Here is a 25,677-nt window from a genome sequence, read left to right on the forward strand (position 1 = left end):
GGATGTCGTTCTCTAAATTAACACAACAGAAAACTTTAAAAATTATTCTCTTATTCATTCGAATCCGGTGGATAGGAACCGGTTCTCATCCATACGCAAAAAACTATGTCTAGCATCGTATTATATCCAGCTTTCTACGAATATAGAAATGTACAATCATAAGATTAAATCCAGTTTTAATCTTATATTTGTACTTTCTATATCCGCGGAAAGCCGTTTATAATACGATGCGAGAAATAACTATTCCTTCATGAAATTGGACAAGTGATCACGCCAAGAGGAGCTAGCTGCGATAAGTGAGTATGTCCATGATCTGCCCATCAAAAGAAGTGCTACAATCACTGCTAAATGATTTTTTAATCATAGAAAATGTAAAAGCAAGCTGACCCTGACGTGATTTAAACACGCAGCCTTCTGATCTGGAGTCAGACGCGCTACCGTTGCGCCACAGAGTCAAGTGCTGTTCTAGATTATGCCTAACCTTTGTCTTACAATGGGGAAACACAATTTTAGGACAATAAGATAGACAACTGTGTTCCTCAAGTCCTACATCCTCGATAGTCTAGTGGTGAGGATCTCCGCCTGTCACGTGGAAGGCCCGGGTTCGATTCCCGGTCGGGGAGTTTAAATTTTAGCAGAAGGTTCGGTTTGATTCTTCACCAATCTTAGCCTAAACTTCACACAATTTGATAGAAAAAAGGTTTGCCAGTTCATGTCTACGGCCATACCATGTTGAAAGCACCAGTTCTCGTCTGATCACTGAAGTTAAGCAACATTGGGCCAAGTTAGTACTTGGATGGGTGACCGCCTGGGAATACTTGGTGTCGTAGGCATACAATTTTGCAAATCTTAGCCTAAACCTTAGGCAATTTTTTTAGAAAATAAGTTTGCCAATTCATGTCTACGGCCATACCATGTTGAAAGCACCAGTTCTTGTCTGATCACTGAAGTTAAGCAACATTTGGCCAAGTTAGTACTTGGATGGGTGACCACCTGGGAATACTTGGTGTTGTAAGCTTACAATTTTCCATCACTAAAAACCCATTTATTCCAACCAAATGCCTTATATTTTTGTATTCCCACTTGTGGCCAATCAAGCTGCCAAATTGCTTATCAACAGGATGGCTACAAATGCGGTATATGATTGGCTAAACTGACCAAGCTTACTTTGCTTGATTCACTTCACCAACAGGTGTGTATAGTGAACCAACGTTTACATAGAAATTGTCTTTTAGGGCTAAAGAAAGCCCTTATTACTTCTCCATTGTCACACAATACAACTGCAACAACTAAATAAAATTATATAAGGGTTGATAATAATTTGTATTGTTTGTAGTTCAATATTTAACACCTGGATGTCGTTCTCTAAATTAACACAACAGAAAACTTTAAAAATTATTCTCGTATTCATTCGAATCCGGTGGATAGGAACCAGTTCTCATCCATACGCAAAAAACTATGTCTAGCATCGTATTATATCCAGCTTTCTACGAATATAGAAATGTACAATCATAAGATTAAAACCAGTTTTAATCTTATATTTGTACTTTCTATATCCGCGGAAAGCCGTTTATAATACGATGCGAGAAATAACTATTCCTTCATGAAATTGGACAAGTGATCACGCCAAGAGGAGCTAGCTGCGATAAGTGAGTATGTCCATGATCTGCCCATCAAAAGAAGTGCTACAATCACTGCTAAATGATTTTTTAATCATAGAAAATGTAAAAGCAAGCTGACCCTGACGTGATTTGAACACGCAGCCTTCTGATCTGGAGTCAGACGCGCTACCGTTGCGCCACAGAGTCAAGTGCTGTTCTAGATTATGCCTAACCTTTGTCTTACAATGGGGAAACACAATTTTAGGACAATAAGTTAGACAACTGTGTTCCTCAAGTCCTACATCCTCGATAGTCTAGTGGTGAGGATCTCCGCCTGTCACGTGGAAGGCCCGGGTTCGATTCCCGGTCGGGGAGTTTAAATTTTAGCAGAAGGTTCGGTTTGATTCTTCACCAATCTTAGCCTAAACTTCGCACAATTTGATAGAAAAAAGGTTTGCCAGTTCATGTCTACGGCCATACCATGTTGAAAGCACCAGTTCTCATCTGATCACTGAAGTTAAGCAACATTGGGCCAAGTTAGTACTTGGATGGGTGACCGCCTGGGAATACTTGGTGTCGTAGGCATACAATTTTGCAAATCTTAGCCTAAACCTTAGGCAATTTTTTTAGAAAATAAGTTTGCCAATTCATGTCTACGGCCATACCATGTTGAAAGCACCAGTTCTCGTCTGATCACTGAAGTTAAGCAACATTGGGCCAAGTTAGTACTTGGATGGGTGACCACCAGGGAATACTTGGTGTTGTAAGCTTACAATTTTCCATCACTATAAACCCATTTATTCCAACCAAATGCCTTATATTTTTGTATTCCCACTTGTGGCCAATCAAGCTGCCAAATTGCTTATCAACAGGATGGCTACAAATGCGGTATATGATTGTCTAAACTGACCAAGCTTACTTTGCTTGATTCACTTCACTAACAGGTGTGTATAGTGAACCAACGTTTACATAGAAATTGTCTTTTAGGGCTAAAGAAAGCCCTTATTACTTCTCCATTGTCACACAATACAACTGCAACAACTAAATAAAATTATATAAGGGTTGATAATAATTTGTATTGTTTGTAGTTCAATATTTAACACCTGGATGTCGTTCTCTAAATTAACACAACAGAAAACTTTAAAAATTATTCTCGTATTCATTCGAATCCGGTGGATAGGAACCGGTTCTCATCCATACGGTTTGATTCTTCACCAATCTTAGCCTAAACTTCACACAATTTGATAGAAAAAAGGTTTGCCAGTTCATGTCTACGGCCATACCATGTTGAAAGCACCAGTTCTCGTCTGATCACTGAAGTTAAGCAACATTGGGCCAAGTTAGTACTTGGATGGGTGACCGCCTGGGAATACTTGGTGTCGTAGGCATACAATTTTGCAAATCTTAGCCTAAACCTTAGGCAATTTTTTTAGAAAATAAGTTTGCCAATTCATGTCTACGGCCATACCCGGTCGATTCCCGGTCGGGGAGTTTAAATTTTAGCAGAAGGTTCGGTTTGATTCTTCACCAATCTTAGCCTAAACTTCGCACAATTTGATAGAAAAAAGGTTTGCCAGTTCATGTCTACGGCCATACCATGTTGAAAGCACCAGTTCTCGTCTGATCACTGAAGTTAAGCAACATTAGGCCAAGTTAGTACTTGGATGGGTGACCGCCTGGGAATACTTGGTGTCGTAAGCATACAATTTTGCAAATCTTAGCCTAAACCTTAGGCAATTTTTTTAGAAAATAAGTTTGCCAATTCATGTCTACGGCCATACCATGTTGAAAGCACCAGTTCTCGTCTGATCACTGAAGTTAAGCAACATTGGGCCAAGTTAGTACTTGGATGGGTGACCACCTGGGAATACTTGGTGTTGTAAGCTTACAATTTTCCATCACTATAAACCCATTTATTCCAACCAAATGCCTTATATTTTTGTATTCCCACTTGTGGCCAATCAAGCTGCCAAATTGCTTATCAACAGGATGGCTACAAATGCGGTATATGATTGTCTAAACTGACCAAGCTTACTTTGCTTGATTCACTTCACTAACAGGTGTGTATAGTGAACCAACGTTTACATAGAAATTGTCTTTTAGGGCTAAAGAAAGCCCTTATTACTTCTCCATTGTCACACAATACAACTGCAACAACTAAATAAAATTATATAAGGGTTGATAATAATTTGTATTGTTTGTAGTTCAATATTTAACACCTGGATGTCGTTCTCTAAATTAACACAACAGAAAACTTTAAAAATTATTCTCGTATTCATTCGAATCCGGTGGATAGGAACCGGTTCTCATCCATACGGTTTGATTCTTCACCAATCTTAGCCTAAACTTCACACAATTTGATAGAAAAAAGGTTTGCCAGTTCATGTCTACGGCCATACCATGTTGAAAGCACCAGTTCTCGTCTGATCACTGAAGTTAAGCAACATTGGGCCAAGTTAGTACTTGGATGGGTGACCGCCTGGGAATACTTGGTGTCGTAGGCATACAATTTTGCAAATCTTAGCCTAAACCTTAGGCAATTTTTTTAGAAAATAAGTTTGCCAATTCATGTCTACGGCCATACCCGGTCGATTCCCGGTCGGGGAGTTTAAATTTTAGCAGAAGGTTCGGTTTGATTCTTCACCAATCTTAGCCTAAACTTCGCACAATTTGATAGAAAAAAGGTTTGCCAGTTCATGTCTACGGCCATACCATGTTGAAAGCACCAGTTCTCGTCTGATCACTGAAGTTAAGCAACATTGGGCCAAGTTAGTACTTGGATGGGTGACCGCCTGGGAATACTTGGTGTCGTAGGCATACAATTTTGCAAATCTTAGCCTAAACCTTAGGCAATTTTTTTAGAAAATAAGTTTGCCAATTCATGTCTACGGCCATACCATGTTGAAAGCACCAGTTCTCGTCTGATCACTGAAGTTAAGCAACATTGGGCCAAGTTAGTACTTGGATGGGTGACCACCTGGGAATACTTGGTGTTGTAAGCTTACTATTTTCCATCACTATAAACCCATTTATTCCAACCAAATGCCTTATATTTTTGTATTCCCACTTGTGGCCAATCAAGCTGCCAAATTGCTTATCAACAGGATGGCTACAAATGCGGTATATGATTGTCTAAACTGACCAAGCTTACTTTGCTTGATTCACTTCACTAACAGGTGTGTATAGTGAACCAACGTTTACATAGAAATTGTCTTTTAGGGCTAAAGAAAGCCCTTATTACTTCTCCATTGTCACACAATACAACTGCAACAACTAAATAAAATTATATAAGGGTTGATAATAATTTGTATTGTTTGTAGTTCAATATTTAACACCTGGATGTCGTTCTCTAAATTAACACAACAGAAAACTTTAAAAATTATTCTCGTATTCATTCGAATCCGGTGGATAGGAACCGGTTCTCATCCATACGGTTTGATTCTTCACCAATCTTAGCCTAAACTTCACACAATTTGATAGAAAAAAGGTTTGCCAGTTCATGTCTACGGCCATACCATGTTGAAAGCACCAGTTCTCGTCTGATCACTGAAGTTAAGCAACATTGGGCCAAGTTAGTACTTGGATGGGTGACCGCCTGGGAATACTTGGTGTCGTAGGCATACAATTTTGCAAATCTTAGCCTAAACCTTAGGCAATTTTTTTAGAAAATAAGTTTGCCAATTCATGTCTACGGCCATACCCGGTCGATTCCCGGTCGGGGAGTTTAAATTTTAGCAGAAGGTTCGGTTTGATTCTTCACCAATCTTAGCCTAAACTTCGCACAATTTGATAGAAAAAAGGTTTGCCAGTTCATGTCTACGGCCATACCATGTTGAAAGCACCAGTTCTCGTCTGATCACTGAAGTTAAGCAACATTGGGCCAAGTTAGTACTTGGATGGGTGACCGCCTGGGAATACTTGGTGTCGTAGGCATACAATTTTGCAAATCTTAGCCTAAACCTTAGGCAATTTTTTTAGAAAATAAGTTTGCCAATTCATGTCTACGGCCATACCATGTTGAAAGCACCAGTTCTCGTCTGATCACTGAAGTTAAGCAACATTGGGCCAAGTTAGTACTTGGATGGGTGACCACCTGGGAATACTTGGTGTTGTAAGCTTACAATTTTCCATCACTATAAACCCATTTATTCCAACCAAATGCCTTATATTTTTGTATTCCCACTTGTGGCCAATCAAGCTGCCAAATTGCTTATCAACAGGATGGCTACAAATGCGGTATATGATTGTCTAAACTGACCAAGCTTACTTTGCTTGATTCACTTCACTAACAGGTGTGTATAGTGAACCAACGTTTACATAGAAATTGTCTTTTAGGGCTAAAGAAAGCCCTTATTACTTCTCCATTGTCACACAATACAACTGCAACAACTAAATAAAATTATATAAGGGTTGATAATAATTTGTATTGTTTGTAGTTCAATATTTAACACCTGGATGTCGTTCTCTAAATTAACACAACAGAAAACTTTAAAAATTATTCTCGTATTCATTCGAATCCGGTGGATAGGAACTGGTTCTCATCCATACGGTTTGATTCTTCACCAATCTTAGCCTAAACTTCACACAATTTGATAGAAAAAAGGTTTGCCAGTTCATGTCTACGGCCATACCATGTTGAAAGCACCAGTTCTCGTCTGATCACTGAAGTTAAGCAACATTGGGCCAAGTTAGTACTTGGATGGGTGACCGCCTGGGAATACTTGGTGTCGTAGGCATACAATTTTGCAAATCTTAGCCTAAACCTTAGGCAATTTTTTTAGAAAATAAGTTTGCCAATTCATGTCTACGGCCATACCATGTTGAAAGCACCAGTTCTCGTCTGATCACTGAAGTTAAGCAACATTGGGCCAAGTTAGTACTTGGATGGGTGACCACCTGGGAATACTTGGTGTTGTAAGCTTACAATTTTCCATCACTATAAACCCATTTATTCCAACCAAATGCCTTATATTTTTGTATTCCCACTTGTGGCCAATCAAGCTGCCAAATTGCTTATCAACAGGATGGCTACAAATGCGGTATATGATTGTCTAAACTGACCAAGCTTACTTTGCTTGATTCACTTCACTAACAGGTGTGTATAGTGAACCAACGTTTACATAGAAATTGTCTTTTAGGGCTAAAGAAAGCCCTTATTACTTCTCCATTGTCACACAATACAACTGCAACAACTAAATAAAATTATATAAGGGTTGATAATAATTTGTATTGTTTGTAGTTCAATATTTAACACCTGGATGTCGTTCTCTAAATTAACACAACAGAAAACTTTAAAAATTATTCTCGTATTCATTCGAATCCGGTGGATAGGAACCGGTTCTCATCCATACGCAAAAAACTATGTCTAGCATCGTATTATATCCAGCTTTCTACGAATATAGAAATGTACAATCATAAGATTAAAACCAGTTTTAATCTTATATTTGTACTTTCTATATCCGCGGAAAGCCGTTTATAATACGATGCGAGAAATAACTATTCCTTCATGAAATTGGACAAGTGATCACGCCAAGAGGAGCTAGCTGCGATAAGTGAGTATGTCCATGATCTGCCCATCAAAAGAAGTGCTACAATCACTGCTAAATGATTTTTTAATCATAGAAAATGTAAAAGCAAGCTGACCCTGACGTGATTTGAACACGCAGCCTTCTGATCTGGAGTCAGACGCGCTACCGTTGCGCCACAGAGTCAAGTGCTGTTCTAGATTATGCCTAACCTTTGTCTTACAATGGGGAAACACAATTTTAGGACAATAAGATAGACAACTGTGTTCCTCAAGTCCTACATCCTCGATAGTCTAGTGGTGAGGATCTCCGCCTGTCACGTGGAAGGCCCGGGTTCGATTCCCGGTCGGGGAGTTTAAATTTTAGCAGAAGGTTCGGTTTGATTCTTCACCAATCTTAGCCTAAACTTCACACAATTTGATAGAAAAAAGGTTTGCCAGTTCATGTCTACGGCCATACCATGTTGAAAGCACCAGTTCTCGTCTGATCACTGAAGTTAAGCAACATTGGGCCAAGTTAGTACTTGGATGGGTGACCGCCTGGGAATACTTGGTGTCGTAGGCATACAATTTTGCAAATCTTAGCCTAAACCTTAGGCAATTTTTTTAGAAAATAAGTTTGCCAATTCATGTCTACGGCCATACCATGTTGAAAGCACCAGTTCTTGTCTGATCACTGAAGTTAAGCAACATTGGGCCAAGTTAGTACTTGGATGGGTGACCACCTGGGAATACTTGGTGTTGTAAGCTTACAATTTTCCATCACTATAAACCCATTTATTCCAACCAAATGCCTTATATTTTTGTATTCCCACTTGTGGCCAATCAAGCTGCCAAATTGCTTATCAACAGGATGGCTACAAATGCGGTATATGATTGGCTAAACTGACCAAGCTTACTTTGCTTGATTCACTTCACCAACAGGTGTGTATTGTGAACCAACGTTTACATAGAAATTGTCTTTTAGGGCTAAAGAAAGCCCTTATTACTTCTCCATTGTCACACAATACAACTGCAACAACTAAATAAAATTATATAAGGGTTGATAATAATTTGTATTGTTTGTAGTTCAATATTTAACACCTGGATGTCGTTCTCTAAATTAACACAACAGAAAACTTTAAAAATTATTCTCGTATTCATTCGAATCCGGTGGATAGGAACCAGTTCTCATCCATACGCAAAAAACTATGTCTAGCATCGTATTATATCCAGCTTTCTACGAATATAGAAATGTACAATCATAAGATTAAAACCAGTTTTAATCTTATATTTGTACTTTCTATATCCGCGGAAAGCCGTTTATAATACGATGCGAGAAATAACTATTCCTTCATGAAATTGGACAAGTGATCACGCCAAGAGGAGCTAGCTGCGATAAGTGAGTATGTCCATGATCTGCCCATCAAAAGAAGTGCTACAATCACTGCTAAATGATTTTTTAATCATAGAAAATGTAAAAGCAAGCTGACCCTGACATGATTTGAACACGCAGCCTTCTGATCTGGAGTCAGACACGCTACCGTTGCGCCACAGAGTCAAGTGCTGTTCTAGATTATGCCTAACCTTTGTCTTACAATGGGGAAACACAATTTTAGGACAATAAGTTAGACAACTGTGTTCCTCAAGTCCTACATCCTCGATAGTCTAGTGGTGAGGATCTCCGCCTGTCACGTGGAAGGCCCGGGTTCGATTCCCGGTCGGGGAGTTTAAATTTTAGCAGAAGGTTCGGTTTGATTCTTCACCAATCTTAGCCTAAACTTCGCACAATTTGATAGAAAAAAGGTTTGCCCGTTCATGTCTACGGCCATACCATGTTGAAAGCACCAGTTCTTGTCTGATCACTGAGGTTAAGCAACATTGGGCCAAGTTAGTACTTGGATGGGTGACCGCCTGGGAATACTTGGTGTCGTAGGCATACAATTTTGCAAATCTTAGCCTAAACCTTAGGCAATTTTTTTAGAAAATAAGTTTGCCAATTCATGTCTACGGCCATACCATGTTGAAAGCACCAGTTCTCGTCTGATCACTGAAGTTAAGCAACATTGGGCCAAGTTAGTACTTGGATGGGTGACCACCTGGGAATACTTGGTGTTGTAAGCTTACAATTTTCCATCACTATAAACCCATTTATTCCAACCAAATGCCTTATATTTTTGTATTCCCACTTGTGGCCAATCAAGCTGCCAAATTGCTTATCAACAGGATGGCTACAAATGCGGTATATGATTGTCTAAACTGACCAAGCTTACTTTGCTTGATTCACTTCACTAACAGGTGTGTATAGTGAACCAACGTTTACATAGAAATTGTCTTTTAGGGCTAAAGAAAGCCCTTATTACTTCTCCATTGTCACACAATACAACTGCAACAACTAAATAAAATTATATAAGGGTTGATAATAATTTGTATTGTTTGTAGTTCAATATTTAACACCTGGATGTCGTTCTCTAAATTAACACAACAGAAAACTTTAAAAATTATTCTCGTATTCATTCGAATCCGGTGGATAGGAACCGGTTCTCATCCATACGGTTTGATTCTTCACCAATCTTAGCCTAAACTTCACACAATTTGATAGAAAAAAGGTTTGCCAGTTCATGTCTACGGCCATACCATGTTGAAAGCACCAGTTCTCGTCTGATCACTGAAGTTAAGCAACATTGGGCCAAGTTAGTACTTGGATGGGTGACCGCCTGGGAATACTTGGTGTCGTAGGCATACAATTTTGCAAATCTTAGCCTAAACCTTAGGCAATTTTTTTAGAAAATAAGTTTGCCAATTCATGTCTACGGCCATACCATGTTGAAAGCACCAGTTCTCGTCTGATCACTGAAGTTAAGCAACATTGGGCCAAGTTAGTACTTGGATGGGTGACCACCTGGGAATACTTGGTGTTGTAAGCTTACAATTTTCCATCACTATAAACCCATTTATTCCAACCAAATGCCTTATATTTTTGTATTCCCACTTGTGGCCAATCAAGCTGCCAAATTGCTTATCAACAGGATGGCTACAAATGCGGTATATGATTGTCTAAACTGACCAAGCTTACTTTGCTTGATTCACTTCACTAACAGGTGTGTATAGTGAACCAACGTTTACATAGAAATTGTCTTTTAGGGCTAAAGAAAGCCCTTATTACTTCTCCATTGTCACACAATACAACTGCAACAACTAAATAAAATTATATAAGGGTTGATAATAATTTGTATTGTTTGTAGTTCAATATTTAACACCTGGATGTCGTTCTCTAAATTAACACAACAGAAAACTTTAAAAATTATTCTCGTATTCATTCGAATCCGGTGGATAGGAACCGGTTCTCATCCATACGGTTTGATTCTTCACCAATCTTAGCCTAAACTTCACACAATTTGATAGAAAAAAGATTTGCCAGTTCATGTCTACGGCCATACCATGTTGAAAGCACCAGTTCTCGTCTGATCACTGAAGTTAAGCAACATTGGGCCAAGTTAGTACTTGGATGGGTGACCGCCTGGGAATACTTGGTGTCGTAGGCATACAATTTTGCAAATCTTAGCCTAAACCTTAGGCAATTTTTTTAGAAAATAAGTTTGCCAATTCATGTCTACGGCCATACCCGGTCGATTCCCGGTCGGGGAGTTAAAATTTTAGCAGAAGGTTCGGTTTGATTCTTCACCAATCTTAGCCTAAACTTCGCACAATTTGATAGAAAAAAGGTTTGCCAGTTCATGTCTACGGCCATACCATGTTGAAAGCACCAGTTCTCGTCTGATCACTGAAGTTAAGCAACATTGGGCCAAGTTAGTACTTGGATGGGTGACCGCCTGGGAATACTTGGTGTCGTAGGCATACAATTTTGCAAATCTTAGCCTAAACCTTAGGCAATTTTTTTAGAAAATAAGTTTGCCAATTCATGTCTACGGCCATACCATGTTGAAAGCACCAGTTCTCATCTGATCACTGAAGTTAAGCAACATTGGGCCAAGTTAGTACTTGGATGGGTGACCACCTGGGAATACTTGGTGTTGTAAGCTTACAATTTTCCATCACTATAAACCCATTTATTCCAACCAAATGCCTTATATTTTTGTATTCCCACTTGTGGCCAATCAAGCTGCCAAATTGCTTATCAACAGGATGGCTACAAATGCGGTATATGATTGTCTAAACTGACCAAGCTTACTTTGCTTGATTCACTTCACTAACAGGTGTGTATAGTGAACCAACGTTTACATAGAAATTGTCTTTTAGGGCTAAAGAAAGCCCTTATTACTTCTCCATTGTCACACAATACAACTGCAACAACTAAATAAAATTATATAAGGGTTGATAATAATTTGTATTGTTTGTAGTTCAATATTTAACACCTGGATGTCGTTCTCTAAATTAACACAACAGAAAACTTTAAAAATTATTCTCGTATTCATTCGAATCCGGTGGATAGGAACCGGTTCTCATCCATACGGTTTGATTCTTCACCAATCTTAGCCTAAACTTCACACAATTTGATAGAAAAAAGGTTTGCCAGTTCATGTCTACGGCCATACCATGTTGAAAGCACCAGTTCTCGTCTGATCACTAAAGTTATGCAACATTGGGCCAAGTTAGTACTTGGATGGGTGACCGCCTGGGAATACTTGGTGTCGTAGGCATACAATTTTGCAAATCTTAGCCTAAACCTTAGGCAATTTTTTTAGAAAATAAGTTTGCCAATTCATGTCTACGGCCATACCCGGTCGATTCCCGGTCGGGGAGTTTAAATTTTAGCAGAAGGTTCGGTTTGATTCTTCACCAATCTTAGCCTAAACTTCGCACAATTTGATAGAAAAAAGGTTTGCCAGTTCATGTCTACGGCCATACCATGTTGAAAGCACCAGTTCTCGTCTGATCACTGAAGTTAAGCAACATTGGGCCAAGTTAGTACTTGGATGGGTGACCGCCTGGGAATACTTGGTGTCGTAGGCATACAATTTTGCAAATCTTAGCCTAAACCTTAGGCAATTTTTTTAGAAAATAAGTTTGCCAATTCATGTCTACGGCCATACCATGTTGAAAGCACCAGTTCTCGTCTGATCACTGAAGTTAAGCAACATTGGGCCAAGTTAGTACTTGGATGGGTGACCACCTGGGAATACTTGGTGTTGTAAGCTTACTATTTTCCATCACTATAAACCCATTTATTCCAACCAAATGCCTTATATTTTTGTATTCCCACTTGTGGCCAATCAAGCTGCCAAATTGCTTATCAACAGGATGGCTACAAATGCGGTATATGATTGTCTAAACTGACCAAGCTTACTTTGCTTGATTCACTTCACTAACAGGTGTGTATAGTGAACCAACGTTTACATAGAAATTGTCTTTTAGGGCTAAAGAAAGCCCTTATTACTTCTCCATTGTCACACAATACAACTGCAACAACTAAATAAAATTATATAAGGGTTGATAATAATTTGTATTGTTTGAAGTTCAATATTTAACACCTGGATGTCGTTCTCTAAATTAACACAACAGAAAACTTTAAAAATTATTCTCGTATTCATTCGAATCTGGTGGATAGGAACCGGTTCTCATCCATACGGTTTGATTCTTCACCAATCTTAGCCTAAACTTCACACAATTTGATAGAAAAAAGGTTTGCCAGTTCATGTCTACGGCCATACCATGTTGAAAGCACCAGTTCTCGTCTGATCACTGAAGTTAAGCAACATTGGGCCAAGTTAGTACTTGGATGGGTGACCGCCTGGGAATACTTGGTGTCGTAGGCATACAATTTTGCAAATCTTAGCCTAAACCTTAGGCAATTTTTTTAGAAAATAAGTTTGCCAATTCATGTCTACGGCCATACCCGGTCGATTCCCGGTCGGGGAGTTTAAATTTTAGCAGAAGGTTCGGTTTGATTCTTCACCAATCTTAGCCTAAACTTCGCACAATTTGATAGAAAAAAGGTTTGCCAGTTCATGTCTACGGCCATACCATGTTGAAAGCACCAGTTCTCGTCTGATCACTGAAGTTAAGCAACATTGGGCCAAGTTAGTACTTGGATGGGTGACCGCCTGGGAATACTTGGTGTCGTAGGCATACAATTTTGCAAATCTTAGCCTAAACCTTAGGCAATTTTTTTAGAAAATAAGTTTGCCAATTCATGTCTACGGCCATACCATGTTGAAAGCACCAGTTCTCATCTGATCACTGAAGTTAAGCAACATTGGGCCAAGTTAGTATTTGGATGGGTGACCACCTGGGAATACTTGGTGTTGTAAGCTTACAATTTTCCATCACTATAAACCCATTTATTCCAACCAAATGCCTTATATTTTTGTATTCCCACTTGTGGCCAATCAAGCTGCCAAATTGCTTATCAACAGGATGGCTACAAATGCGGTATATGATTGTCTAAACTGACCAAGCTTACTTTGCTTGATTCACTTCACTAACAGGTGTGTATAGTGAACCAACGTTTACATAGAAATTGTCTTTTAGGGCTAAAGAAAGCCCTTATTACTTCTCCATTGTCACACAATACAACTGCAACAACTAAATAAAATTATATAAGGGTTGATAATAATTTGTATTGTTTGTAGTTCAATATTTAACACCTGGATGTCGTTCTCTAAATTAACACAACAGAAAACTTTAAAAATTATTCTCGTATTCATTCGAATCCGGTGGATAGGAACCGGTTCTCATCCATACGGTTTGATTCTTCACCAATCTTAGCCTAAACTTCACACAATTTGATAGAAAAAAGGTTTGCCAGTTCATGTCTACGGCCATACCATGTTGAAAGCACCAGTTCTCGTCTGATCACTGAAGTTAAGCAACATTGGGCCAAGTTAGTACTTGGATGGGTGACCGCCTGGGAATACTTGGTGTCGTAGGCATACAATTTTGCAAATCTTAGCCTAAACCTTAGGCAATTTTTTTAGAAAATAAGTTTGCCAATTCATGTCTACGGCCATACCCGGTCGATTCCCGGTCGGGGAGTTTAAATTTTAGCAGAAGGTTCGGTTTGATTCTTCACCAATCTTAGCCTAAATTCCGCACAATTTGATAGAAAAAAGGTTTGCCAGTTCATGTCTACGGCCATACCATGTTGAAAGCACCAGTTCTCGTCTGATCACTGAAGTTAAGCAACATTGGGCCAAGTTAGTACTTGGATGGGTGACCGCCTGGGAATACTTGGTGTCGTAGGCATACAATTTTGCAAATCTTAGCCTAAACCTTAGGCAATTTTTTTAGAAAATAAATTAGCCAATTCATGTCTACGGCCATACCATGTTGAAAGCACCAGTTCTCGTCTGATCACTGAAGTTAAGCAACATTGGGCCAAGTTAGTACTTGGATGGGTGACCACCTGGGAATACTTGGTGTTGTAAGCTTACAATTTTCCATCACTATAAACCCATTTATTCCAACCAAATGCCTTATATTTTTGTATTCCCACTTGTGGCCAATCAAGCTGCCAAATTGCTTATCAACAGGATGGCTACAAATGCGGTATATGATTGTCTAAACTGACCAAGCTTACTTTGCTTGATTCACTTCACTAACAGGTGTGTATAGTGAACCAACGTTTACATAGAAATTGTCTTTTAGGGCTAAAGAAAGCCCTTATTACTTCTCCATTGTCACACAATACAACTGCAACAACTAAATAAAATTATATAAGGGTTGATAATAATTTGTATTGTTTGTAGTTCAATATTTAACACCTGGATGTCGTTCTCTAAATTAACACAACAGAAAACTTTAAAAATTATTCTCGTATTCATTCGAATCCGGTGGATAGGAACTGGTTCTCATCCATACGGTTTGATTCTTCACCAATCTTAGCCTAAACTTCACACAATTTGATAGAAAAAAGGTTTGCCAGTTCATGTCTACGGCCATACCATGTTGAAAGCACCAGTTCTCGTCTGATCACTGAAGTTAAGCAACATTGGGCCAAGTTAGTACTTGGATGGGTGACCGCCTGGGAATACTTGGTGTCGTAGGCATACAATTTTGCAAATCTTAGCCTAAACCTTAGGCAATTTTTTTAGAAAATAAGTTTGCCAATTCATGTCTACGGCCATACCATGTTGAAAGCACCAGTTCTCGTCTGATCACTGAAGTTAAGCAACATTGGGCCAAGTTAGTACTTGGATGGGTGACCACCTGGGAATACTTGGTGTTGTAAGCTTACAATTTTCCATCACTATAAACCCATTTATTCCAACCAAATGCCTTATATTTTTGTATTCCCACTTGTGGCCAATCAAGCTGCCAAATTGCTTATCAACAGGATGGCTACAAATGCGGTATATGATTGTCTAAACTGACCAAGCTTACTTTGCTTGATTCACTTCACTAACAGGTGTGTATAGTGAACCAACGTTTACATAGAAATTGTCTTTTAGGGCTAAAGAAAGCCCTTATTACTTCTCCATTGTCACACAATACAACTGCAACAACTAAATAAAATTATATAAGGGTTGATAATAATTTGTATTGTTTGTAGTTCAATATTTAACACCTGGATGTCGTTCTCTAAATTAACACAACAGAAAACTTTAAAAATTATTCTCGTATTCATTCGAATCCGGTGGATAGGAACCGGTTCTCATCCATACGCAAAAAACTATGTCTAGCATCGTATTATATCCAGCTTTCTACGAATATAGAAATGTACAATCATAAGATTAAAACCAGTTTTAATCTTATATTTGTACTTTCTATATCCGTGGAAAGCCGTTTATAATACGATGCGAGAAATAACTATTCCTTCATGAAATTGGACAAGTGATCACGCCAAGAGGAGCTAGCTGCGATAAGTGAGTATGTCCATGATCTGCCCATCAAAAGAAGTGCTACAATCACTGCTAAATGATTTTTTAATCATAGAAAATGTAAAAGCAAGCTGACCCTGACGTGATTTGAACACGCAGCCTTCTGATCTGGAGTCAGACGCGCTACCGTTGCGCCACAGAGTCAAGTGCTGTTCTAGATTATGCCTAACCTTTGTCTTACAATGGGGAAACACAATTTTAGGACAATAAGATAGACAACTGTGTTCCTCAAGTCCTACATCCTCGATAGTCTAGTGGTGAGGATCTCCGCCTGTCACGTGGAAGGCCCGGGTTCGATTCCCGGTCGGGGAGTTTAAATTTTAGCAGAAGGTTCGGTTTGATTCTTCACCAATCTTAGCCTAAACTTCACACAATTTGATAGAAAAAAGGTTTGCCAGTTCATGTCTACGGCCATACCATGTTGAAAGCACCAGTTCTCGTCTGATCACTGAAGTTAAGCAACATTGGGCCAAGTTAGTACTTGGATGGGTGACCGCCTGGGAATACTTGGTGTCGTAGGCATACAATTTTGCAAATCTTAGCCTAAACCTTAGGCAATTTTTTTAGAAAATAAGTTTGCCAATTCATGTCTACGGCCATACCATGTTGAAAGCACCAGTTCTCGTCTGATCACTGAAGTTAAGCAACATTGGGCCAAGTTAGTACTTGGATGGGTGACCACCTGGGAATACTTGGTGTTGTAAGCTTACAATTTTCCATCACTATAAACCCATTTATTCCAACCAAATGCCTTATATTTTTGTATTCCCACTTGTGGCCAATCAAGCTGCCAAATTGCTTATCAACAGGATGGCTACAAATGCGGTATATGATTGTCTAAACTGACCAAGCTTACTTTGCTTGATTCACTTCACTAACAGGTGTGTATAGTGAACCAACGTTTACATAGAAATTGTCTTTTAGGGCTAAAGAAAGCCCTTATTACTTCTCCATTGTCACACAATACAACTGCAACAACTAAATAAAATTATATAAGGGTTGATAATAATTTGTATTGTTTGTAGTTCAATATTTAACACCTGGATGTCGTTCTCTAAATTAACACAACAGAAAACTTTAAAAATTATTCTCGTATTCATTCGAATCCGGTGGATAGGAACTGGTTCTCATCCATACGGTTTGATTCTTCACCAATCTTAGCCTAAACTTCACACAATTTGATAGAAAAAAGGTTTGCCAGTTCATGTCTACGGCCATACCATGTTGAAAGCACCAGTTCTCGTCTGATCACTGAAGTTAAGCAACATTGGGCCAAGTTAGTACTTGGATGGGTGACCGCCTGGGAATACTTGGTGTCGTAGGCATACAATTTTGCAAATCTTAGCCTAAACCTTAGGCAATTTTTTTAGAAAATAAGTTTGCCAATTCATGTCTACGGCCATACCATGTTGAAAGCACCAGTTCTCGTCTGATCACTGAAGTTAAGCAACATTGGGCCAAGTTAGTACTTGGATGGGTGACCACCTGGGAATACTTGGTGTTGTAAGCTTACAATTTTCCATCACTATAAACCCATTTATTCCAACCAAATGCCTTATATTTTTGTATTCCCACTTGTGGCCAATCAAGCTGCCAAATTGCTTATCAACAGGATGGCTACAAATGCGGTATATGATTGTCTAAACTGACCAAGCTTACTTTGCTTGATTCACTTCACTAACAGGTGTGTATAGTGAACCAACGTTTACATAGAAATTGTCTTTTAGGGCTAAAGAAAGCCCTTATTACTTCTCCATTGTCACACAATACAACTGCAACAACTAAATAAAATTATATAAGGGTTGATAATAATTTGTATTGTTTGTAGTTCAATATTTAACACCTGGATGTCGTTCTCTAAATTAACACAACAGAAAACTTTAAAAATTATTCTCGTATTCATTCGAATCCGGTGGATAGGAACCGGTTCTCATCCATACCCAAAAAACTATGTCTAGCATCGTATTATATCCAGCTTTCTACGAATATAGAAATGTACAATCATAAGATTAAAACCAGTTTTAATCTTATATTTGTACTTTCTATATCCGCGGAAAGCCGTTTATAATACGATGCGAGAAATAACTATTCCTTCATGAAATTGGACAAGTGATCACGCCAAGAGGAGCTAGCTGCGATAAGTGAGTATGTCCATGATCTGCCCATCAAAAGAAGTGCTACAATCACTGCTAAATGATTTTTTAATCATAGAAAATGTAAAAGCAAGCTGACCCTGACGTGATTTGAACACGCAGCCTTCTGATCTGGAGTCAGACGCGCTACCGTTGCGCCACAGAGTCAAGTGCTGTTCTAGATTATGCCTAACCTTTGTCTTACAATGGGGAAACACAATTTTAGGACAATAAGATAGACAACTGTGTTCCTCAAGTCCTACATCCTCGATAGTCTAGTGGTGAGGATCTCCGCCTGTCACGTGGAAGGCCCGGGTTCGATTCCCGGTCGGGGAGTTTAAATTTTAGCAGAAGGTTCGGTTTGATTCTTCACCAATCTTAGCCTAAACTTCACACAATTTGATAGAAAAAAGGTTTGCCAGTTCATGTCTACGGCCATACCATGTTGAAAGCACCAGTTCTCGTCTGATCACTGAAGTTAAGCAACATTGGGCCAAGTTAGTACTTGGATGGGTGACCGCCTGGGAATACTTGGTGTCGTAGGCATACAATTTTGCAAATCTTAGCCTAAACCTTAGGCAATTTTTTTAGAAAATAAGTTTGCCAATTCATGTCTACGGCCATACCATGTTGAAAGCACCAGTTCTTGTCTGATCACTGAAGTTAAGCAACATTGGGCCAAGTTAGTACTTGGATGGGTGACCACCTGGGAATACTTGGTGTTGTAAGCTTACAATTTTCCATCACTATAAACCCATTTATTCCAACCAAATGCCTTATATTTTTGTATTCCCACTTGTGGCCAATCAAGCTGCCAAATTGCTTATCAACAGGATGGCTACAAATGCGGTATATGATTGGCTAAACTGACCAAGCTTACTTTGCTTGATTCACTTCACCAACAGGTGTGTATTGTGAACCAACGTTTACATAGAAATTGTCTTTTAGGGCTAAAGAAAGCCCTTATTACTTCTCCATTGTCACACAATACAACTGCAACAACTAAATAAAATTATATAAGGGTTGATAATAATTTGTATTGTTTGTAGTTCAATATTTAACACCTGGATGTCGTTCTCTAAATTAACACAACAGAAAACTTTAAAAATTATTCTCGTATTCATTCGAATCCGGTGGATAGGAACCAGTTCTCATCCATACGCAAAAAACTATGTCTAGCATCGTATTATATCCAGCTTTCTACGAATATAGAAATGTACAATCATAAGATTAAAACCAGTTTTAATCTTATATTTGTACTTTCTATATCCGCGGAAAGCCATTTATAATACGATGCGAGAAATAACTATTCCTTCATGAAATTGGACAAGTGATCACGCCAAGAGGAGCTAGCTGCGATAAGTGAGTATGTCCATGATCTGCCCATCAAAAGAAGTGCTACAATCACTGCTAAATGATTTTTTAATCATAGAAAATGTAAAAGCAAGCTGACCCTGACATGATTTGAACACGCAGCCTTCTGATCTGGAGTCAGACACGCTACCGTTGCGCCACAGAGTCAAGTGCTGTTCTAGATTATGCCTAACCTTTGTCTTACAATGGGGAAACACAATTTTAGGACAATAAGTTAGACAACTGTGTTCCTCAAGTCCTACATCCTCGATAGTCTAGTGGTGAGGATCTCCGCCTGTCACGTGGAAGGCCCGGGTTCGATTCCCGGTCGGGGAGTTTAAATTTTAGCAGAAGGTTCGGTTTGATTCTTCACCAATCTTAGCCTAAACTTCGCACAATTTGATAGAAAAAAGGTTTGCCAGTTCATGTCTACGGCCATACCATGTTGAAAGCACCAGTTCTTGTCTGATCACTGAAGTTAAGCAACATTGGGCCAAGTTAGTACTTGGATGGGTGACCGCCTGGGAATACTTGGTGTCGTAGGCATACAATTTTGCAAATCTTAGCCTAAACCTTAGGCAATTTTTTTAGAAAATAAGTTTGCCAATTCATGTCTACGGCCATACCATGTTGAAAGCACCAGTTCTCGTCTGATCACTGAAGTTAAGCAACATTGGGCCAAGTTAGTACTTGGATGGGTGACCACCTGGGAATACTTGGTGTTGTAAGCTTACAATTTTCCATCACTATAAACCCATTTATTCCAACCAAATGCCTTATATTTTTGTATTCCCACTTGTGGCCAATCAAGCTGCCAAATTGCTTATCAACAGGATGGCTACAAATGCGGTATATGATTGTCTAAACTGACCAAGCTTACTTTGCTTGATTCACTTCACTAACAGGTGTGTATAGTGAACCAACGTTTACATAGAAATTGTCTTTTAGGGCTAAAGAAAGCCCTTATTACTTCTCCATTGTCACACAATACAACTGCAACAACTAAATAAAATTATATAAGGGTTGATAATAATTTGTATTGTTTGTAGTTCAATATTTAACACCTGGATGTCGTTCTCTAAATTAACACAACAGAAAACTTTAAAAATTATTCTCGTATTCATTCGAATCCGGTGGATAGGAACCGGTTCTCATCCATACGGTTTGATTCTTCACCAATCTTAGCCTAAACTTCACACAATTTGATAGAAAAAAGGTTTGCCAGTTCATGTCTACGGCCATACCATGTTGAAAGCACCAGTTCTCGTCTGATCACTGAAGTTAAGCAACATTGGGCCAAGTTAGTACTTGGATGGGTGACCGCCTGGGAATACTTGGTGTCGTAGGCATACAATTTTGCAAATCTTAGCCTAAACCTTAGGCAATTTTTTTAGAAAATAAGTTTGCCAATTCATGTCTACGGCCATACCCGGTCGATTCCCGGTCGGGGAGTTTAAATTTTAGCAGAAGGTTCGGTTTGATTCTTCACCAATCTTAGCCTAAACTTCGCACAATTTGATAGAAAAAAGGTTTGCCAGTTCATGTCTACGGCCATACCATGTTGAAAGCACCAGTTCTCGTCTGATCACTGAAGTTAAGCAACATTGGGCCAAGTTAGTACTTGGATGGGTGACCGCCTGGGAATACTTGGTGTCGTAGGCATACAATTTTGCAAATCTTAGCCTAAACCTTAGGCAATTTTTTTAGAAAATAAGTTTGCCAATTCATGTCTACGGCCATACCATGTTGAAAGCACCAGTTCTCATCTGATCACTGAAGTTAAGCAACATTGGGCCAAGTTAGTACTTGGATGGGTGACCACCTGGGAATACTTGGTGTTGTAAGCTTACAATTTTCCATCACTATAAACCCATTTATTCCAACCAAATGCCTTATATTTTTGTATTCCCACTTGTGGCCAATCAAGCTGCCAAATTGCTTATCAACAGGATGGCTACAAATGCGGTATATGATTGTCTAAACTGACCAAGCTTACTTTGCTTGATTCACTTCACTAACAGGTGTGTATAGTGAACCAACGTTTACATAGAAATTGTCTTTTAGGGCTAAAGAAAGCCCTTATTACTTCTCCATTGTCACACAATACAACTGCAACAACTAAATAAAATTATATAAGGGTTGATAATAATTTGTATTGTTTGTAGTTCAATATTTAACACCTGGATGTCGTTCTCTAAATTAACACAACAGAAAACTTTAAAAATTATTCTCGTATTCATTCGAATCCGGTGGATAGGAACCGGTTCTCATCCATACGGTTTGATTCTTCACCAATCTTAGCCTAAACTTCACACAATTTGATAGAAAAAAGGTTTGCCAGTTCATGTCTACGGCCATACCATGTTGAAAGCACCAGTTCTCGTCTGATCACTAAAGTTAAGCAACATTGGGCCAAGTTAGTACTTGGATGGGTGACCGCCTGGGAATTTTTTGTACGGCCATACCCGGTCGATTCCCGGTCGGGGAGTTTAAATTTTAGCAGAAGGTTCGGTTTGATTCTTCACCAATCTTAGCCTAAACTTCACACAATTTGATAGAAAAAAGGTTTGCCAGTTCATGTCTACGGCCATACCATGTTGAAAGCACCAGTTCTCGTCTGATCACTGAAGTTAAGCAACATTGGGCCAAGTTAGTACTTGGATGGGTGACCGCCTGGGAATACTTGGTGTCGTAGGCATACAATTTTGCAAATCTTAGCCTAAACCTTAGGCAATTTTTTTAGAAAATAAGTTTGCCAATTCATGTCTACGGCCATACCATGTTGAAAGCACCAGTTCTTGTCTGATCACTGAAGTTAAGCAACATTGGGCCAAGTTAGTACTTGGATGGGTGACCACCTGGGAATACTTGGTGTTGTAAGCTTACAATTTTCCATCACTATAAACCCATTTATTCCAACCAAATGCCTTATATTTTTGTATTCCCACTTGTGGCCAATCAAGCTGCCAAATTGCTTATCAACAGGATGGCTACAAATGCGGTATATGATTGGCTAAACTGACCAAGCTTACTTTGCTTGATTCACTTCACCAACAGGTGTGTATTGTGAACCAACGTTTACATAGAAATTGTCTTTTAGGGCTAAAGAAAGCCCTTATTACTTCTCCATTGTCACACAATACAACTGCAACAACTAAATAAAATTATATAAGGGTTGATAATAATTTGTATTGTTTGTAGTTCAATATTTAACACCTGGATGTCGTTCTCTAAATTAACACAACAGAAAACTTTAAAAATTATTCTCGTATTCATTCGAATCCGGTGGATAGGAACCAGTTCTCATCCATACGCAAAAAACTATGTCTAGCATCGTATTATATCCAGCTTTCTACGAATATAGAAATGTACAATCATAAGATTAAAACCAGTTTTAATCTTATATTTGTACTTTCTATATCCGCGGAAAGCCGTTTATAATACGATGCGAGAAATAACTATTCCTTCATGAAATTGGACAAGTGATCACGCCAAGAGGAGCTAGCTGCGATAAGTGAGTATGTCCATGATCTGCCCATCAAAAGAAGTGCTACAATCACTGCTAAATGATTTTTTAATCATAGAAAATGTAAAAGCAAGCTGACCCTGACATGATTTGAACACGCAGCCTTCTGATCTGGAGTCAGACACGCTACCGTTGCGCCACAGAGTCAAGTGCTGTTCTAGATTATGCCTAACCTTTGTCTTACAATGGGGAAACACAATTTTAGGACAATAAGTTAGACAACTGTGTTCCTCAAGTCCTACATCCTCGATAGTCTAGTGGTGAGGATCTCCGCCTGTCACGTGGAAGGCCCGGGTTCGATTCCCGGTCGGGGAGTTTAAATTTTAGCAGAAGGTTCGGTTTGATTCTTCACCAATCTTAGCCTAAACTTCGCACAATTTGATAGAAAAAAGGTTTGCCAGTTCATGTCTACGGCCATACCATGTTGAAAGCACCAGTTCTTGTCTGATCACTGAAGTTAAGCAACATTGGGCCAAGTTAGTACTTGGATGGGTGACCGCCTGGGAATACTTGGTGTCGTAGGCATACAATTTTGCAAATCTTAGCCTAAACCTTAGGCAATTTTTTTAGAAAATAAGTTTGCCAATTCATGTCTACGGCCATACCATGTTGAAAGCACCAGTTCTCGTCTGATCACTGAAGTTAAGCAACATTGGGCCAAGTTAGTACTTGGATGGGTGACCACCTGGGAATACTTGGTGTTGTAAGCTTACAATTTTCCATCACTATAAACCCATTTATTCCAACCAAATGCCTTATATTTTTGTATTCCCACTTGTGGCCAATCAAGCTGCCAAATTGCTTATCAACAGGATGGCTACAAATGCGGTATATGATTGTCTAAACTGACCAAGCTTACTTTGCTTGATTCACTTCACTAACAGGTGTGTATAGTGAACCAACGTTTACATAGAAATTGTCTTTTAGGGCTAAAGAAAGCCCTTATTACTTCTCCATTGTCACACAATACAACTGCAACAACTAAATAAAATTATATAAGGGTTGATAATAATTTGTATTGTTTGTAGTTCAATATTTAACACCTGGATGTCGTTCTCTAAATTAACACAACAGAAAACTTTAAAAATTATTCTCGTATTCATTCGAATCCGGTGGATAGGAACCGGTTCTCATCCATACGGTTTGATTCTTCACCAATCTTAGCCTAAACTTCACACAATTTGATAGAAAAAAGGTTTGCCAGTTCATGTCTACGGCCATACCATGTTGAAAGCACCAGTTCTCGTCTGATCACTGAAGTTAAGCAACATTGGGCCAAGTTAGTACTTGGATGGGTGACCGCCTGGGAATACTTGGTGTCGTAGGCATACAATTTTGCAAATCTTAGCCTAAACCTTAGGCAATTTTTTTAGAAAATAAGTTTGCCAATTCATGTCTACGGCCATACCATGTTGAAAGCACCAGTTCTCGTCTGATCACTGAAGTTAAGCAACATTGGGCCAAGTTAGTACTTGGATGGGTGACCACCTGGGAATACTTGGTGTTGTAAGCTTACAATTTTCCATCACTATAAACCCATTTATTTCAACCAAATGCCTTATATTTTTGTATTCCCACTTGTGGCCAATCAAGCTGCCAAATTGCTTATCAACAGGATGGCTACAAATGCGGTATATGATTGTCTAAACTGACCAAGCTTACTTTGCTTGATTCACTTCACTAACAGGTGTGTATAGTGAACCAACGTTTACATAGAAATTGTCTTTTAGGGCTAAAGAAAGCCCTTATTACTTCTCCATTGTCACACAATACAACTGCAACAACTAAATAAAATTATATAAGGGTTGATAATAATTTGTATTGTTTGTAGTTCAATATTTAACACCTGGATGTCGTTCTCTAAATTAACACAACAGAAAACTTTAAAAATTATTCTCGTGTTCATTCGAATCCGGTGGATAGGAACCGGTTCTCATCCATACGGTTTGATTCTTCACCAATCTTAGCCTAAACTTCACACAATTTGATAGAAAAAAGGTTTGCCAGTTCATGTCTACGGCCATACCATGTTGAAAGCACCAGTTCTCGTCTGATCACTGAAGTTAAGCAACATTGGGCCAAGTTAGTACTTGGATGGGTGACCGCCTGGGAATACTTGGTGTCGTAGGCATACAATTTTGCAAATCTTAGCCTAAACCTTAGGCAATTTTTTTAGAAAATAAGTTTGCCAATTCATGTCTACGGCCATACCCGGTCGATTCCCGGTCGGGGAGTTTAAATTTTAGCAGAAGGTTCGGTTTGATTCTTCACCAATCTTAGCCTAAACTTCGCACAATTTGATAGAAAAAAGGTTTGCCAGTTCATGTCTACGGCCATACCATGTTGAAAGCACCAGTTCTCGTCTGATCACTGAAGTTAAGCAACATTGGGCCAAGTTAGTACTTGGATGGGTGACCGCCTGGGAATACTTGGTGTCGTAGGCATACAATTTTGCAAATCTTAGCCTAAACCTTAGGCAATTTTTTTAGAAAATAAGTTTGCCAATTCATGTCTACGGCCATACCATGTTGAAAGCACCAGTTCTCATCTGATCACTGAAGTTAAGCAACATTGGGCCAAGTTAGTACTTGGATGGGTGACCACCTGGGAATACTTGGTGTTGTAAGCTTACAATTTTCCATCACTATAAACCCATTTATTCCAACCAAATGCCTTATATTTTTGTATTCCCACTTGTGGCCAATCAAGCTGCCAAATTGCT

The 25,677-nt window shown here is 39.0% G+C and overlaps 71 non-coding genes and 1 pseudogene across 71 annotated transcripts; 64 read left to right on the top strand and 8 right to left on the bottom strand.

Annotated features, from left to right (window-relative positions):
• Positions 1–383: 383 nt before the first annotated feature.
• On the bottom strand, positions 384–455 carry TRNAW-CCA (transfer RNA tryptophan (anticodon CCA)). The gene has a single exon. It is a non-coding gene; the product is annotated as a tRNA-Trp (tRNA).
• Positions 456–551: 96 nt separating this feature from the next.
• Positions 552–623, top strand: TRNAD-GUC (transfer RNA aspartic acid (anticodon GUC)). Its single transcript has one exon. It is a non-coding gene; the product is annotated as a tRNA-Asp (tRNA).
• Positions 624–714: 91 nt separating this feature from the next.
• Positions 715–833, top strand: LOC145304800 (5S ribosomal RNA). The gene has a single exon (XR_013874243.1). It is a non-coding gene; the product is annotated as a 5S ribosomal RNA (ribosomal RNA).
• Positions 834–899: 66 nt separating this feature from the next.
• Positions 900–1,018, top strand: LOC145305053 (5S ribosomal RNA). The gene has a single exon (XR_013874487.1). It is a non-coding gene; the product is annotated as a 5S ribosomal RNA (ribosomal RNA).
• A 718-nt stretch (positions 1,019–1,736) lies between these two features.
• TRNAW-CCA (transfer RNA tryptophan (anticodon CCA)) lies at positions 1,737–1,808 on the bottom strand. The gene has a single exon. It is a non-coding gene; the product is annotated as a tRNA-Trp (tRNA).
• Positions 1,809–1,904: 96 nt separating this feature from the next.
• Positions 1,905–1,976, top strand: TRNAD-GUC (transfer RNA aspartic acid (anticodon GUC)). The gene has a single exon. It is a non-coding gene; the product is annotated as a tRNA-Asp (tRNA).
• Positions 1,977–2,067: 91 nt separating this feature from the next.
• LOC145304885 (5S ribosomal RNA) lies at positions 2,068–2,186 on the top strand. The gene has a single exon (XR_013874326.1). It is a non-coding gene; the product is annotated as a 5S ribosomal RNA (ribosomal RNA).
• A 66-nt stretch (positions 2,187–2,252) lies between these two features.
• On the top strand, positions 2,253–2,371 carry LOC145305005 (5S ribosomal RNA). The gene has a single exon (XR_013874441.1). It is a non-coding gene; the product is annotated as a 5S ribosomal RNA (ribosomal RNA).
• Positions 2,372–2,870: 499 nt separating this feature from the next.
• Positions 2,871–2,989, top strand: LOC145304801 (5S ribosomal RNA). The gene has a single exon (XR_013874244.1). It is a non-coding gene; the product is annotated as a 5S ribosomal RNA (ribosomal RNA).
• A 194-nt stretch (positions 2,990–3,183) lies between these two features.
• On the top strand, positions 3,184–3,302 carry LOC145305037 (5S ribosomal RNA). The gene has a single exon (XR_013874472.1). It is a non-coding gene; the product is annotated as a 5S ribosomal RNA (ribosomal RNA).
• A 66-nt stretch (positions 3,303–3,368) lies between these two features.
• LOC145304942 (5S ribosomal RNA) lies at positions 3,369–3,487 on the top strand. Its single transcript, XR_013874380.1, has one exon. It is a non-coding gene; the product is annotated as a 5S ribosomal RNA (ribosomal RNA).
• A 499-nt stretch (positions 3,488–3,986) lies between these two features.
• On the top strand, positions 3,987–4,105 carry LOC145304802 (5S ribosomal RNA). Its single transcript, XR_013874245.1, has one exon. It is a non-coding gene; the product is annotated as a 5S ribosomal RNA (ribosomal RNA).
• Positions 4,106–4,299: 194 nt separating this feature from the next.
• On the top strand, positions 4,300–4,418 carry LOC145304803 (5S ribosomal RNA). Its single transcript, XR_013874246.1, has one exon. It is a non-coding gene; the product is annotated as a 5S ribosomal RNA (ribosomal RNA).
• Positions 4,419–4,484: 66 nt separating this feature from the next.
• On the top strand, positions 4,485–4,603 carry LOC145304944 (5S ribosomal RNA). Its single transcript, XR_013874382.1, has one exon. It is a non-coding gene; the product is annotated as a 5S ribosomal RNA (ribosomal RNA).
• A 499-nt stretch (positions 4,604–5,102) lies between these two features.
• On the top strand, positions 5,103–5,221 carry LOC145304805 (5S ribosomal RNA). Its single transcript, XR_013874248.1, has one exon. It is a non-coding gene; the product is annotated as a 5S ribosomal RNA (ribosomal RNA).
• Positions 5,222–5,415: 194 nt separating this feature from the next.
• Positions 5,416–5,534, top strand: LOC145304806 (5S ribosomal RNA). The gene has a single exon (XR_013874249.1). It is a non-coding gene; the product is annotated as a 5S ribosomal RNA (ribosomal RNA).
• A 66-nt stretch (positions 5,535–5,600) lies between these two features.
• Positions 5,601–5,719, top strand: LOC145304945 (5S ribosomal RNA). The gene has a single exon (XR_013874383.1). It is a non-coding gene; the product is annotated as a 5S ribosomal RNA (ribosomal RNA).
• A 499-nt stretch (positions 5,720–6,218) lies between these two features.
• Positions 6,219–6,337, top strand: LOC145304807 (5S ribosomal RNA). The gene has a single exon (XR_013874250.1). It is a non-coding gene; the product is annotated as a 5S ribosomal RNA (ribosomal RNA).
• A 66-nt stretch (positions 6,338–6,403) lies between these two features.
• On the top strand, positions 6,404–6,522 carry LOC145304946 (5S ribosomal RNA). The gene has a single exon (XR_013874384.1). It is a non-coding gene; the product is annotated as a 5S ribosomal RNA (ribosomal RNA).
• A 718-nt stretch (positions 6,523–7,240) lies between these two features.
• Positions 7,241–7,312, bottom strand: TRNAW-CCA (transfer RNA tryptophan (anticodon CCA)). Its single transcript has one exon. It is a non-coding gene; the product is annotated as a tRNA-Trp (tRNA).
• A 96-nt stretch (positions 7,313–7,408) lies between these two features.
• TRNAD-GUC (transfer RNA aspartic acid (anticodon GUC)) lies at positions 7,409–7,480 on the top strand. The gene has a single exon. It is a non-coding gene; the product is annotated as a tRNA-Asp (tRNA).
• A 91-nt stretch (positions 7,481–7,571) lies between these two features.
• Positions 7,572–7,690, top strand: LOC145304808 (5S ribosomal RNA). The gene has a single exon (XR_013874251.1). It is a non-coding gene; the product is annotated as a 5S ribosomal RNA (ribosomal RNA).
• Positions 7,691–7,756: 66 nt separating this feature from the next.
• Positions 7,757–7,875, top strand: LOC145305029 (5S ribosomal RNA). The gene has a single exon (XR_013874464.1). It is a non-coding gene; the product is annotated as a 5S ribosomal RNA (ribosomal RNA).
• A 718-nt stretch (positions 7,876–8,593) lies between these two features.
• TRNAW-CCA (transfer RNA tryptophan (anticodon CCA)) lies at positions 8,594–8,665 on the bottom strand. The gene has a single exon. It is a non-coding gene; the product is annotated as a tRNA-Trp (tRNA).
• Positions 8,666–8,761: 96 nt separating this feature from the next.
• On the top strand, positions 8,762–8,833 carry TRNAD-GUC (transfer RNA aspartic acid (anticodon GUC)). Its single transcript has one exon. It is a non-coding gene; the product is annotated as a tRNA-Asp (tRNA).
• A 91-nt stretch (positions 8,834–8,924) lies between these two features.
• LOC145305036 (5S ribosomal RNA) lies at positions 8,925–9,043 on the top strand. The gene has a single exon (XR_013874471.1). It is a non-coding gene; the product is annotated as a 5S ribosomal RNA (ribosomal RNA).
• Positions 9,044–9,109: 66 nt separating this feature from the next.
• Positions 9,110–9,228, top strand: LOC145304947 (5S ribosomal RNA). The gene has a single exon (XR_013874385.1). It is a non-coding gene; the product is annotated as a 5S ribosomal RNA (ribosomal RNA).
• A 499-nt stretch (positions 9,229–9,727) lies between these two features.
• LOC145304809 (5S ribosomal RNA) lies at positions 9,728–9,846 on the top strand. The gene has a single exon (XR_013874252.1). It is a non-coding gene; the product is annotated as a 5S ribosomal RNA (ribosomal RNA).
• Positions 9,847–9,912: 66 nt separating this feature from the next.
• LOC145304948 (5S ribosomal RNA) lies at positions 9,913–10,031 on the top strand. The gene has a single exon (XR_013874386.1). It is a non-coding gene; the product is annotated as a 5S ribosomal RNA (ribosomal RNA).
• A 499-nt stretch (positions 10,032–10,530) lies between these two features.
• LOC145304810 (5S ribosomal RNA) lies at positions 10,531–10,649 on the top strand. Its single transcript, XR_013874253.1, has one exon. It is a non-coding gene; the product is annotated as a 5S ribosomal RNA (ribosomal RNA).
• Positions 10,650–10,843: 194 nt separating this feature from the next.
• LOC145304811 (5S ribosomal RNA) lies at positions 10,844–10,962 on the top strand. The gene has a single exon (XR_013874254.1). It is a non-coding gene; the product is annotated as a 5S ribosomal RNA (ribosomal RNA).
• A 66-nt stretch (positions 10,963–11,028) lies between these two features.
• LOC145304870 (5S ribosomal RNA) lies at positions 11,029–11,147 on the top strand. Its single transcript, XR_013874312.1, has one exon. It is a non-coding gene; the product is annotated as a 5S ribosomal RNA (ribosomal RNA).
• A 499-nt stretch (positions 11,148–11,646) lies between these two features.
• On the top strand, positions 11,647–11,765 carry LOC145305038 (5S ribosomal RNA). Its single transcript, XR_013874473.1, has one exon. It is a non-coding gene; the product is annotated as a 5S ribosomal RNA (ribosomal RNA).
• Positions 11,766–11,959: 194 nt separating this feature from the next.
• On the top strand, positions 11,960–12,078 carry LOC145304812 (5S ribosomal RNA). Its single transcript, XR_013874255.1, has one exon. It is a non-coding gene; the product is annotated as a 5S ribosomal RNA (ribosomal RNA).
• A 66-nt stretch (positions 12,079–12,144) lies between these two features.
• On the top strand, positions 12,145–12,263 carry LOC145304949 (5S ribosomal RNA). Its single transcript, XR_013874387.1, has one exon. It is a non-coding gene; the product is annotated as a 5S ribosomal RNA (ribosomal RNA).
• A 499-nt stretch (positions 12,264–12,762) lies between these two features.
• LOC145304814 (5S ribosomal RNA) lies at positions 12,763–12,881 on the top strand. The gene has a single exon (XR_013874256.1). It is a non-coding gene; the product is annotated as a 5S ribosomal RNA (ribosomal RNA).
• A 194-nt stretch (positions 12,882–13,075) lies between these two features.
• On the top strand, positions 13,076–13,194 carry LOC145304815 (5S ribosomal RNA). The gene has a single exon (XR_013874257.1). It is a non-coding gene; the product is annotated as a 5S ribosomal RNA (ribosomal RNA).
• Positions 13,195–13,260: 66 nt separating this feature from the next.
• LOC145304996 (5S ribosomal RNA) lies at positions 13,261–13,379 on the top strand. Its single transcript, XR_013874433.1, has one exon. It is a non-coding gene; the product is annotated as a 5S ribosomal RNA (ribosomal RNA).
• Positions 13,380–13,878: 499 nt separating this feature from the next.
• Positions 13,879–13,997, top strand: LOC145304817 (5S ribosomal RNA). The gene has a single exon (XR_013874259.1). It is a non-coding gene; the product is annotated as a 5S ribosomal RNA (ribosomal RNA).
• Positions 13,998–14,191: 194 nt separating this feature from the next.
• Positions 14,192–14,310, top strand: LOC145304818 (5S ribosomal RNA). Its single transcript, XR_013874260.1, has one exon. It is a non-coding gene; the product is annotated as a 5S ribosomal RNA (ribosomal RNA).
• A 66-nt stretch (positions 14,311–14,376) lies between these two features.
• On the top strand, positions 14,377–14,495 carry LOC145304950 (5S ribosomal RNA). The gene has a single exon (XR_013874388.1). It is a non-coding gene; the product is annotated as a 5S ribosomal RNA (ribosomal RNA).
• Positions 14,496–14,994: 499 nt separating this feature from the next.
• On the top strand, positions 14,995–15,113 carry LOC145304819 (5S ribosomal RNA). Its single transcript, XR_013874261.1, has one exon. It is a non-coding gene; the product is annotated as a 5S ribosomal RNA (ribosomal RNA).
• Positions 15,114–15,179: 66 nt separating this feature from the next.
• Positions 15,180–15,298, top strand: LOC145304951 (5S ribosomal RNA). Its single transcript, XR_013874389.1, has one exon. It is a non-coding gene; the product is annotated as a 5S ribosomal RNA (ribosomal RNA).
• Positions 15,299–16,016: 718 nt separating this feature from the next.
• Positions 16,017–16,088, bottom strand: TRNAW-CCA (transfer RNA tryptophan (anticodon CCA)). Its single transcript has one exon. It is a non-coding gene; the product is annotated as a tRNA-Trp (tRNA).
• A 96-nt stretch (positions 16,089–16,184) lies between these two features.
• On the top strand, positions 16,185–16,256 carry TRNAD-GUC (transfer RNA aspartic acid (anticodon GUC)). The gene has a single exon. It is a non-coding gene; the product is annotated as a tRNA-Asp (tRNA).
• A 91-nt stretch (positions 16,257–16,347) lies between these two features.
• LOC145304820 (5S ribosomal RNA) lies at positions 16,348–16,466 on the top strand. The gene has a single exon (XR_013874262.1). It is a non-coding gene; the product is annotated as a 5S ribosomal RNA (ribosomal RNA).
• Positions 16,467–16,532: 66 nt separating this feature from the next.
• LOC145304952 (5S ribosomal RNA) lies at positions 16,533–16,651 on the top strand. Its single transcript, XR_013874390.1, has one exon. It is a non-coding gene; the product is annotated as a 5S ribosomal RNA (ribosomal RNA).
• A 499-nt stretch (positions 16,652–17,150) lies between these two features.
• On the top strand, positions 17,151–17,269 carry LOC145304821 (5S ribosomal RNA). The gene has a single exon (XR_013874263.1). It is a non-coding gene; the product is annotated as a 5S ribosomal RNA (ribosomal RNA).
• Positions 17,270–17,335: 66 nt separating this feature from the next.
• Positions 17,336–17,454, top strand: LOC145304953 (5S ribosomal RNA). Its single transcript, XR_013874391.1, has one exon. It is a non-coding gene; the product is annotated as a 5S ribosomal RNA (ribosomal RNA).
• A 718-nt stretch (positions 17,455–18,172) lies between these two features.
• TRNAW-CCA (transfer RNA tryptophan (anticodon CCA)) lies at positions 18,173–18,244 on the bottom strand. The gene has a single exon. It is a non-coding gene; the product is annotated as a tRNA-Trp (tRNA).
• Positions 18,245–18,340: 96 nt separating this feature from the next.
• Positions 18,341–18,412, top strand: TRNAD-GUC (transfer RNA aspartic acid (anticodon GUC)). Its single transcript has one exon. It is a non-coding gene; the product is annotated as a tRNA-Asp (tRNA).
• Positions 18,413–18,503: 91 nt separating this feature from the next.
• LOC145304822 (5S ribosomal RNA) lies at positions 18,504–18,622 on the top strand. Its single transcript, XR_013874264.1, has one exon. It is a non-coding gene; the product is annotated as a 5S ribosomal RNA (ribosomal RNA).
• A 66-nt stretch (positions 18,623–18,688) lies between these two features.
• On the top strand, positions 18,689–18,807 carry LOC145305030 (5S ribosomal RNA). Its single transcript, XR_013874465.1, has one exon. It is a non-coding gene; the product is annotated as a 5S ribosomal RNA (ribosomal RNA).
• Positions 18,808–19,525: 718 nt separating this feature from the next.
• TRNAW-CCA (transfer RNA tryptophan (anticodon CCA)) lies at positions 19,526–19,597 on the bottom strand. Its single transcript has one exon. It is a non-coding gene; the product is annotated as a tRNA-Trp (tRNA).
• Positions 19,598–19,693: 96 nt separating this feature from the next.
• Positions 19,694–19,765, top strand: TRNAD-GUC (transfer RNA aspartic acid (anticodon GUC)). The gene has a single exon. It is a non-coding gene; the product is annotated as a tRNA-Asp (tRNA).
• Positions 19,766–19,856: 91 nt separating this feature from the next.
• Positions 19,857–19,975, top strand: LOC145304985 (5S ribosomal RNA). The gene has a single exon (XR_013874422.1). It is a non-coding gene; the product is annotated as a 5S ribosomal RNA (ribosomal RNA).
• A 66-nt stretch (positions 19,976–20,041) lies between these two features.
• On the top strand, positions 20,042–20,160 carry LOC145304955 (5S ribosomal RNA). Its single transcript, XR_013874393.1, has one exon. It is a non-coding gene; the product is annotated as a 5S ribosomal RNA (ribosomal RNA).
• Positions 20,161–20,659: 499 nt separating this feature from the next.
• Positions 20,660–20,778, top strand: LOC145304823 (5S ribosomal RNA). The gene has a single exon (XR_013874265.1). It is a non-coding gene; the product is annotated as a 5S ribosomal RNA (ribosomal RNA).
• Positions 20,779–20,972: 194 nt separating this feature from the next.
• Positions 20,973–21,091, top strand: LOC145304824 (5S ribosomal RNA). Its single transcript, XR_013874266.1, has one exon. It is a non-coding gene; the product is annotated as a 5S ribosomal RNA (ribosomal RNA).
• A 66-nt stretch (positions 21,092–21,157) lies between these two features.
• LOC145304871 (5S ribosomal RNA) lies at positions 21,158–21,276 on the top strand. The gene has a single exon (XR_013874313.1). It is a non-coding gene; the product is annotated as a 5S ribosomal RNA (ribosomal RNA).
• Positions 21,277–21,778: 502 nt separating this feature from the next.
• LOC145305056 (5S ribosomal RNA) lies at positions 21,779–21,894 on the top strand (annotated as a pseudogene).
• A 114-nt stretch (positions 21,895–22,008) lies between these two features.
• Positions 22,009–22,127, top strand: LOC145304825 (5S ribosomal RNA). Its single transcript, XR_013874267.1, has one exon. It is a non-coding gene; the product is annotated as a 5S ribosomal RNA (ribosomal RNA).
• A 66-nt stretch (positions 22,128–22,193) lies between these two features.
• On the top strand, positions 22,194–22,312 carry LOC145305031 (5S ribosomal RNA). Its single transcript, XR_013874466.1, has one exon. It is a non-coding gene; the product is annotated as a 5S ribosomal RNA (ribosomal RNA).
• Positions 22,313–23,030: 718 nt separating this feature from the next.
• TRNAW-CCA (transfer RNA tryptophan (anticodon CCA)) lies at positions 23,031–23,102 on the bottom strand. Its single transcript has one exon. It is a non-coding gene; the product is annotated as a tRNA-Trp (tRNA).
• Positions 23,103–23,198: 96 nt separating this feature from the next.
• TRNAD-GUC (transfer RNA aspartic acid (anticodon GUC)) lies at positions 23,199–23,270 on the top strand. The gene has a single exon. It is a non-coding gene; the product is annotated as a tRNA-Asp (tRNA).
• Positions 23,271–23,361: 91 nt separating this feature from the next.
• On the top strand, positions 23,362–23,480 carry LOC145304986 (5S ribosomal RNA). Its single transcript, XR_013874423.1, has one exon. It is a non-coding gene; the product is annotated as a 5S ribosomal RNA (ribosomal RNA).
• Positions 23,481–23,546: 66 nt separating this feature from the next.
• On the top strand, positions 23,547–23,665 carry LOC145304956 (5S ribosomal RNA). The gene has a single exon (XR_013874394.1). It is a non-coding gene; the product is annotated as a 5S ribosomal RNA (ribosomal RNA).
• Positions 23,666–24,164: 499 nt separating this feature from the next.
• LOC145304826 (5S ribosomal RNA) lies at positions 24,165–24,283 on the top strand. The gene has a single exon (XR_013874268.1). It is a non-coding gene; the product is annotated as a 5S ribosomal RNA (ribosomal RNA).
• A 66-nt stretch (positions 24,284–24,349) lies between these two features.
• LOC145304957 (5S ribosomal RNA) lies at positions 24,350–24,468 on the top strand. The gene has a single exon (XR_013874395.1). It is a non-coding gene; the product is annotated as a 5S ribosomal RNA (ribosomal RNA).
• A 499-nt stretch (positions 24,469–24,967) lies between these two features.
• LOC145304828 (5S ribosomal RNA) lies at positions 24,968–25,086 on the top strand. The gene has a single exon (XR_013874270.1). It is a non-coding gene; the product is annotated as a 5S ribosomal RNA (ribosomal RNA).
• A 194-nt stretch (positions 25,087–25,280) lies between these two features.
• On the top strand, positions 25,281–25,399 carry LOC145304829 (5S ribosomal RNA). Its single transcript, XR_013874271.1, has one exon. It is a non-coding gene; the product is annotated as a 5S ribosomal RNA (ribosomal RNA).
• Positions 25,400–25,465: 66 nt separating this feature from the next.
• Positions 25,466–25,584, top strand: LOC145304872 (5S ribosomal RNA). The gene has a single exon (XR_013874314.1). It is a non-coding gene; the product is annotated as a 5S ribosomal RNA (ribosomal RNA).
• Positions 25,585–25,677: the final 93 nt, after the last annotated feature.

Source organism: Acartia tonsa, chromosome 13 (genome assembly GCF_053477335.1).
Source record: "Acartia tonsa isolate MP-2025a chromosome 13, ASM5347733v1, whole genome shotgun sequence".
Classification (NCBI taxonomy): Eukaryota; Metazoa; Arthropoda; class Copepoda; order Calanoida; family Acartiidae; genus Acartia; species Acartia tonsa.